Raw genomic sequence first — 9649 nt, forward strand, 5'->3', positions numbered from 1 at the left:
GGCTGTTACTTCATCGACGCCAGAGCTGTTACTTCGTCGGCGTAGGAGGTTCGCCGGAAGCTGGAGGTAATCGTCGATGGAGTTGTTGCTGCGTTGCGCTGAATGTTGAAGGAAGAGGAAGAATAGCGGCGATTTGTGTTAGGGCGCAGGAGAAGAAAAATGCATCGGTCGGTCGGTCCGCCTCTTTTTTTTTGGACCGAGTTAGCTCCTTGGTCATTGATTACTTACCGAGTCAGCCACAATGGAGGCCCATCAAACAGTCTGACTACCGATCGGGTCAGCAGTCAGCTCTGACCAGACTGGTTAAGTGCAAATCAAACGACCCCTAAGCCTTACAATTGTGGATTTAAATGTTTCAGGTATCTCAGAGGATCGTGGGAAACGTAAAGTCGTGACTATACACATCATCCCATATTATCCTGTTTAGAGAAATACTCTGATCTTATTACTTTGATTTTGATAAGGTTGTAAAACAATGTTTAGGTGACTTATGATTTCTAGGAAAATGCCTTTTAAAAATGAAAACTTTTACTATGGTTTTTGGAACGTTACAAGTTGGTATCAGAGCTTTGGTTTGAAGGATCTAGATGATCATTAAAATGATTTCAGACTCAAACTATGGATCTACAAAAGATTTCTTACAATACTTTTCTAAAATAAAATTTAAAAATGAAGGATGTAATGTGTAGAGTTAGTCGGAGCTGAAGAGAAAGTTATCCCCCAGGATACCAACACTAGTTATATCTATATCGACGATATGTTTAAGTATTAGAACTGCATGCTAGTTCATAGGCTAGGTGTAACAATTGTGAAAATTGTCACAGGTCGTTAACCGATAAAAGTGAGAAGCATCAATAGATTTAGTACGTACTATATATCAATCTATGATAAAAATACCAATGTTCGTATTAAAATATATAAGAAAAATTAGTCAAAATGTGTGATGAGCTAAAATTTAGTGCGCCAAAACATATATATATATATATATATATATATATATATATATATATATATATAAAGTACACGTCGAGACGATCACGGAAATATAAAATTTATAAAAATCCAACCTCGTAGAAATTAGTTATGAAGTTTATAAGATACAAAATTCAACTGCACACATATAGTTACAACGACGAAAACTCCAAGGAGAATGGTGAACTTTTGGAGAAAAAAAAACCCGTCAAAAGAACAATTGTAGTACCGCAAAAAGTAGGAATTATGAGATGAAGAACGCCTAAAACGGAAATTGTATGAGATAGTTATGAGTTTTATGAAATTAAAACAGTAATAAAAACTAGTCGAAAAACGAAATTCAAAACTAGCCAAAACAACCAAAATGAAAGTTGTACAATACATCAAGACCTACACGAATATATAAGTCACTAAAAACGGAGTTTGTATAGGAGAGTTAGGAATTTTCAAAGTTTAATTTTGACTGTGTCACGTGCAATCTAACACCCAATACGTTCAGATACGTGGTGATGTGGCACACTAAGAGGACGACATGTGGCAAGCCCCCCCCCCCCCTATGGCTCACGCATAAATGTACAACATGTACCCTAAATTTTGCTTTAAATAGAAGGCTTCGGTAGTCTCCATTCTACACTTATCAAACTCACTCTCTCACTCTCTCGTACCTTGTCTCACTGCCACCAAATGCCTCCCGAAGTTTGGAATTTTGGTTTCCATCCTGCAACAATGGTGTCATAACTCACAAGTGAGTTCATGGCCCTATTTTTTAAAACTTTTTGTCGGGGTGAGAGGGGGGGGGGGGATACATATGAAAATACAACTATTTCATTATTATTAATAGGGAAATCTCCAATAAAGTCCTAAAATTTTAGCCCGATTTATGTTTTAGTCCTAAACTAATTTTTGTTTACGAAAAAGTCCCAAAAACCGACAAAAGTTTGCATTTTGACCCTTTTTGACTGATTGGAACTGGTAACAAATTAATTTAGGACTATTTCATAAATAGACCCAAAATATTGGGACTTTTCTGCAAAAATAAAAAATATTAGGGTTTTTCTGCAAACAAAAATCTTATTATTATTATATTAAAAATATAATAAGTATACTATTTTTAAAATTTGTTATTATTAATATTATTAATAATACATATAAATACATTTAAATTAAAAAAATATTAAAGACATTTTATAAAGGTGAAGGTTGAGCGGATGGTAATGCTTTAAGTTTTGAAATCATGAATGTATGTTTGTATATTCTAACTTTGTATATGGTCATTTCACATTTGTTATTATTGTTTTTAATTCAGAATATTAACATTTAACAATTTAAAAGAAGCTACTGATTTTTCAAATTGTTTACAAATTGGATTTGAAAAGAAATTATTATACGTTAAGAAATTTTATATACAAAGTGAGAAATCCTTTTATCTTAAACTATTTATACATAATTTTATAAATATGCAACTTCTTTTAAATTATTAAGTGTTAATATTTTGAATTGAAAACAATAATAAAAAATGTGAAATGATCATATACAAAGTGAGGACATACAAGCAGTGATTTCAATGCTTAAAGCATTGTCATGACCACCACCTTCACCTTTAAATAATTTCTTTAATATATTTTTATTTAAGTGTATTTATATGTATTATTAAAAATATTAATAATAATGAATTTAAAAATTAGTATATTTGTTTATAATAATAATAATAATAATAATAATAATAATAATAATAGTAATAATAATAATAAAGTTTTTGTTTTGCAGAAAAGTCATAATATTTTTTTTTTTTGCAGAAAAAATCCCAATATTTTAGGTCATTTTGTGAAATAGTCCAAATATTTTAGGTTAGTTTATGAAATAGTACGGAATTAATTTGTTGCCGGTTCCAACCGGTCAAAGAGAGTCAAAATGCATACTTTTGCCGGTTTTTAGGACTTTTTCGTAAACAAAAATTAGTTTATGACTAAAACGTAAACCGGGTCAAAATTTTAGGATTTTATTGGAGATTTCTCTTATTAATAAGCGTATAATATTAGTTAGATAATTATACTCATAACATTAGGATGATATTTTGCATGGTAGATCTTCTCCCAACTTTTAAACATAATATTATGCCTAGTTTTTTATACTGACTCGCATTAATAGGAAAACACTATCCCTAGTCATCACATTGGCCAACTCTCTAGGAAAACATTATACATAATAATTATTCTGCCAACTACTCACAGATAATATTTACGCTATATTATACTCGACTCAAACAGATCATAGTGATATATTATGCTATCGCTACACTTGAATCAAATGGATAATAAGAATAATATATTATGCCATCAATACACTTGATTCAAATGGATAATAGTAATATATTATCCCGTCACTATGCTCGACTCAAACGGATAATAGTAATAGATTATTTCGTCACTACGCTCGACTCAAATGGATAATAATAATATATTATGTTGTCACTATACATGATTTAAAACAGATAGTATTAGTGTATTGTGCTGACACTACACTCAATTTAAACGGATAATAATAATGTATTATGTCGTCGCTACACTCGATTTAAATGGATAATAGTAATATAACAAGTTGTCGTTACACTCAATTCGAATGGATAATTGTAGTATATTATGTCGTCACTACGCCCTATCTAAACAAATAATAGTTGTATATGATGTCGTGACTACACACAATTCCAAACGGATAATTGTAGTATGTTATGTCATTACTCAACTCGAATAAATGTTATATTACCACTCCACCAGTTGGGTTTTATAAGGATACATATTGAAAATAATTATATATTAATTATAATTATGAAACATCAAAACTCTAGTTATGTCATAAGTACACAATTATATAGATGAAGGTTGGCATTTATACAACTAATCTAAATTAAAATCACTCTCGGTTATCCTGCTCTTAAAACCACTCATTTCCTTAAGTATACCCCTAAGATATGAATACACTAATAGTATATAACATGAATAAGAACTTCAGAAGCCCTAGTACCTATGAATAATAGAATACTATATGCAAAGCAAAAAATCAAAATACATTTACAACTCAACAAAGTTATATACAAAAAATATTTCAAAGTATAATACACAAAACCTGTGGACTCACCAACATTATGTTAACCCTTCAAAACCAAATGTATTCCTATGAAACCAAGAGACGGAAGATTGCACCTCTGAAAGTAGTGGTTGATCGACGAAGCTACCAAAGACTTGTTATCATTATAGTTAATCCCAACTTTTGTATTAGGAATTCTAGTGTATCAAGAAATACATTATGATATAATTTTTTTATCCATAACGGAAATAATATTTATGTTTTATATTTGTTTTGCATTGTTCAATGTACATTCAATAATATGTGATCCGACATTCTAATGTCGCACAACAGGATGTTTTCACCGCAAGGTGGGGGTATTACATATTGATATCAGAGCTATTGGTTATAGGGAACTTGTACTTCCTTTGAAATTTCGACTATAGCCTAGGGACTTATACTCCAATTAGGTTTGTCCTCAAACCTACAAATAAAAGTATTGTTATTGATTACACTACTGATAGACTATTTACAGAAGTGGTGTCTAGTTTGAATTGTCGTTTGAGTTGCTGGATTTCAAAACGACTATATACTAAAATGGTCCTGCCCTCTGACACTTCTCACCTGGTCGATCCTTACTTGATAGTCTTGAAGTACAAAACAAGAATCTATAAAACATAGAAACAAAATTCAAATATAGAGTTATATATATAAACTTAGTCCCTCGATGAGAAAACACATTATATATATATATATATATATATATATATATATATATATATATATATATATGTATGTATGTATATATATATATATATTATATAACAAAATCTATAGAAAAAACATATGTAACACCCATAAAAATCATGCCAAATTTAATCTTTTCAAAACATGTAAAACCATTTAACATTACATAGTTTGTTTTCAAAATAATAAATATCATAGTATCCCAATATCAAATCATAAAAATCATAATAGCAGGAGGAGCGTTACGATCATGCCTTTGCCTTCCCGCGATCTCCAGAAGTACATGAAACAAGAAACTGAAACTGTAAGCCCGAAAGCTTAGTGAGTTCCCCCAAAATACCCATACCCACAATAATACACATAAAGTCATAAACAACATACTATGGGTCCAGTCAACCATCGGGCTGGAATACCCCAGGCCCTCAACCAATCGGTTTTAATGACAACATACTATGGGTCCAATCATCCTCGGGATGGAATACCCCTAGGCCCACAACCAACGGGTTAGAATGCCCACATACTATGAGTCCAATCATCCTCGTGATGGAATACTCACGCCCATAACCAACAGGTTGGAATGCCCATGTTTATTGGCTTTCACACAAAGCAAATAAGCCTTAACCGCTAAGCAAACATGTGCACATCTAACAGATAATCACATAACAGTCTATAGATAACGAACTGATCAAAAAAGATCATACCACATAGCACATAATACCATCCTATCTATTAGGATACCAATCTAACAGATCATACTAGCATATCACATAATGCCATCCTATAACCAGGAGACGGACCTAACAAGGTCACTAAATATAAAAAAACCTCATCCTAATTACTAGGATGTAAACCAATAAACATATCATGCCATAACCAGATATAATCCATAAAGGGCTAAGATTGGTGCCTTAGACCCTGTTAATATAGTGAGGATAACTCACCTTGCAACTATTGACTCAAAAGATAAGCTCAAACTCTCGGATCATTGACACAAACTCCACCAGCTATAATCACCATAGAACCACGCTTGTAAATTCCTAATCTCCCAAAATGCCCCATAAGTCAATTAGTCAACCCATGGTAAAAGTCAAAGTCAACGGTTAAGGTCAACAGTCCATATTGACCTCAACACGTCGAGTATAACCAGCCACTCGCCGAGTTCCTTGCATAACTTGTCAAATCACCGAGTCAATTGAATGACCCGTTGAGTTCCTAATGTTTGCGGTTGTAAACTCCTTGGCCAACTCGTCGAGTTTCCCTACAGCTCGCCGAGTTCATGCATGTCCGAAGGTCGGGAACACCCTAGCTGACTTGCAAGTAACTCTACTGACTCGCTGAGCCCATGACAATCTTCATCGGACTCGCTGAGTTGACCATGCAACTCGTCGAGTCTCTTCAGTCCTTCATCCACTCAGATGCTTTTTAAGCCATGCTAAGGTTCCATATTACAGATCCAACTCCCTAAGGCATGTTTATCACATAAAGTTGCAAACTTTACGTGCGTGCAAGGCTCTAAAGACCCAAAATGACAAATCCAAGCTTGTGATGAAGTTTTACTCCTAACGAGAGTCTTATACTTGCAAAATCTAGAAGCTTTATGGACTTAGAGACCCAAGAGAGCTCAGATCTAAAGTTGCAACTTCAGATCTTAGCTCATACACAATAAAGCTTCCTAATATGTTAGAAAATCCCTAAACTTCAACAAAATGAGATCTAGAAGGAAATGAGGTCAAGATAATGATATGATACCTTCAATTGATGATAACTAAGGTAGACTTCTAGTTTCCACACTTTCCTTGCTTCTAGACACTTGATTTCCAAGCTCTTGTCACCAAGAATTCTCTTTGAAAGCTTAAAACACACAAATGAAGCACATACTCACGTATTAGGGTTTTGCTGAGCTCTCAAGGGACTGCAAGGAGGCCAAAGGAGGCTAATGTTCCCTTAAATAGGGTGCAAAACCCTAGAAATTAGGGTTCCGCCCTCCAGCTCCTACTCGTCGAGTCCCTTCTTCGATTCGGCGAGTCAGTCACTTAAACATGTGGACCAACCCGTTGCTACTCGACAAGTCAGTGCAACCAACTCGTAGATTAGACCTTGAAATCATGAATATTTATAACCATAAATCAATATCTGAGAATCGGGGTGTTACAACATACTTAAGAGTTTAGGTAAAATACGATATTTGAGATTATCACAATATGTTGGCCGAACCACAACTTAAGTGTTCCTGAGTTTCTATTCAACATGTAGCAACTTACTTTCTACTACTTATCAAATACATTACTGCGACCGTAACGCATGACGAGTAAAAACCTAGTTAAACCTAAAACGATAATGTTGTATCTACAGATAATATGTGGTCATAAATGGTTCTTGAAGTAATTATGGTTTATGAAAACTATTGGAAATATTGGGTAATATTTTTCAAACTAACAATTTGTCTAGTTTGTGTAGTTTCTGTTCTTTTCTTATTGAGCAAGGTTTGATTGGTAAATGTTGGAGATGATCAATTTAGCATGCGGATTTTATATGTGGTAGATGTGGTAGCTAGAGAGAGTTGTATCCGAAGTTTTGTTAATTCTCTCATTTCTGTCATTCCTATCGTCTTCTTCCTATGTACCAGTTAGGGTTTCGTATTTATTTAGCTTTTGTAATTCTCATTAACATTGTGTTAGTTCTTGAGTGTTCATTATGTGTGTAGAGTTATATAATTTTAGTGAGGATCGAGTTGTAATGTGTCTGGTGAAAAAGTGAACTAGTTCTTTCCTATAAAAAAGATTGTTTATGTTAGGAATCTACGAGTTTATAGTTAATTACATGGTATCGGAGCAATATGAGTGAATCTGCTATTACATTATTTAGATCGTTGTCTTCTCTTCGTGCTAGGATTTTGATGAGTTAACTATTTGTGAAACCTATTTGAGATTTCATCCCTCGTTCTCCTCTTTGTTATCGATCAAGGTTCCTTTGTTCTATTAGTTGTTTTGCTAGCAAGTTCAATCGGTTTGGAAATTTTCTGGTGCGTTTGTGATCTTAGTGTGTTCTTAGCTCTGATGTCTCCTCGAATGGATTATCCCTCCTTGAAGAAACTCTATCCCCAGCTTAAGGTCTTGAAGCCCTAACTGAGCCATTTAACACCTCTGAGTTGGTTTTTTGGTCAATAGATTAGACTGATACTCCAAAAGTAACGATCATTTACTGTAAGAATTTGTGTTCCCTTTGTTCTTTGATCGAGCTTTGCAATGGGTTGCTTGCTGAATATCTCTAGTTTGTTTCTTATGTTTTCATGCGCTTCTATATGCTTGGTAGATCCTTCTTATGAATACCAGTTAACTGTTTGATATCTTTTTGTGGATTAACTTATCTGATCTTGTTTTTTGTTGATTGGTTTTTATTGGAACTTTGTTTACTGGTCTTGCGCATCCATCCTATTGTGGTGCCATCTGGATCTATTTTTCTGCATAGTTCTCTATTTTTTGTATATCTGCTTTTTGTGACTAATTGGTGTTCAGTCAGGTTCAATCTAAGGACTCCTCTGGTAGTGGTACATACATACTTTTGATAATTCTATAATAAGTATCATTAACTTTAAACTTATTGGAACAGAAAAGTGTAGATTTGGTGCAGTTCCATGATTACACCCCTTAAAGCACTTAATACATTGGGTTTTACTACCAAAGGGCCTTTGGCCTAGCTGTACGGAGTGACTCTCTCAATTGAGAGGTCATGGGTTCAAGTCATGTTGGAGGAATAAGTGCTAATTAAGGAGTAGTTTAGTTTTTCGTTCCAAAAAAATCGGTTTTACTGATGAAACTGTTGATAAACCTAGTAAGGAGAAAAGTAAAGAATTAAAATAGGAACGTGCTAATGCTATCACATGTTCTTGGATACTTGGGACTATTTCAGAAATCGTTTATGTTAGTCATGTGTGTTCTAAAAATTCTAAAGATATATGGGATGAACTTTCAAAACTTATCATAAGGTAGATGTGTTAGTTATTTTTAATGTACATCAAAGAATCAACTCACTTACTCATGATCGGTTATCTTTATCTGATTAGTTTAATAAACTAGATTTATACTCGAAGGAATTTTATGGTTTCAAAAATTTAACCGACTATACTTCTGTAGTTGCTGATAGTTTTAGTAATCACTTAAAACTAATGACATTAATGTAATTTTTAAGTGGGTAAGATGATACTTATAATCAAGATAAAAGTCATATTCTTTTAATGGGCCTCCTTCCTTTTGTGAAAACTACTTTTAATCAAGATAAAAGTCATTTTCTTTTAATGGTCTCACTCCTTAGTTTTTAATAGTAAATTTGTTGATCAAAAAATAAATCAAAAAAGAACTCAAATTCCCCAATGAAAATATTATGGTCTTAAATGTCACTCTATTTAAAAGTGTTTCAAAATCATAGGTTATCCCAAAGATTTAAACATAAATTCAAGTTAAATACTAATCAAAACAAGTTTTTTAATAGTAATTTCTCTACTACTCGCAATTCTAATAATCCAATCTCCTTTGATCAAAATAAGAATTCAGATGTGCACTATCATACTGGTGAGCAATACTCAAAAATTTTAAGACTAATAAGTGAAAAACAAGTGGTGGATAAAGGAACAGCCAGTGTAAACATGGCAGGTATTTCAAGTAACTCTAGTTTTAACTTGAATATTAAAAAATGGGTAGTTGATTCAGGGGAAAAATAACATATAACCACCTCTGAATCTCTATTCCACAATATTGTAGATGTATCTAAGTTGAATCCTAGGGTTAGTCATTCTAATGGGACATCTTCCAAAATTAATAAAATTTTGAATATGCAGCTCTTAAACTCTATAATATTGTTGGATGTGTTT

This window comes from Lactuca saligna, chromosome 2, assembly GCF_052625555.1.
Source record: "Lactuca saligna cultivar CGN05327 chromosome 2, ASM5262555v1, whole genome shotgun sequence".
In the NCBI taxonomy this organism is placed as follows: Eukaryota; Viridiplantae; Streptophyta; class Magnoliopsida; order Asterales; family Asteraceae; genus Lactuca; species Lactuca saligna.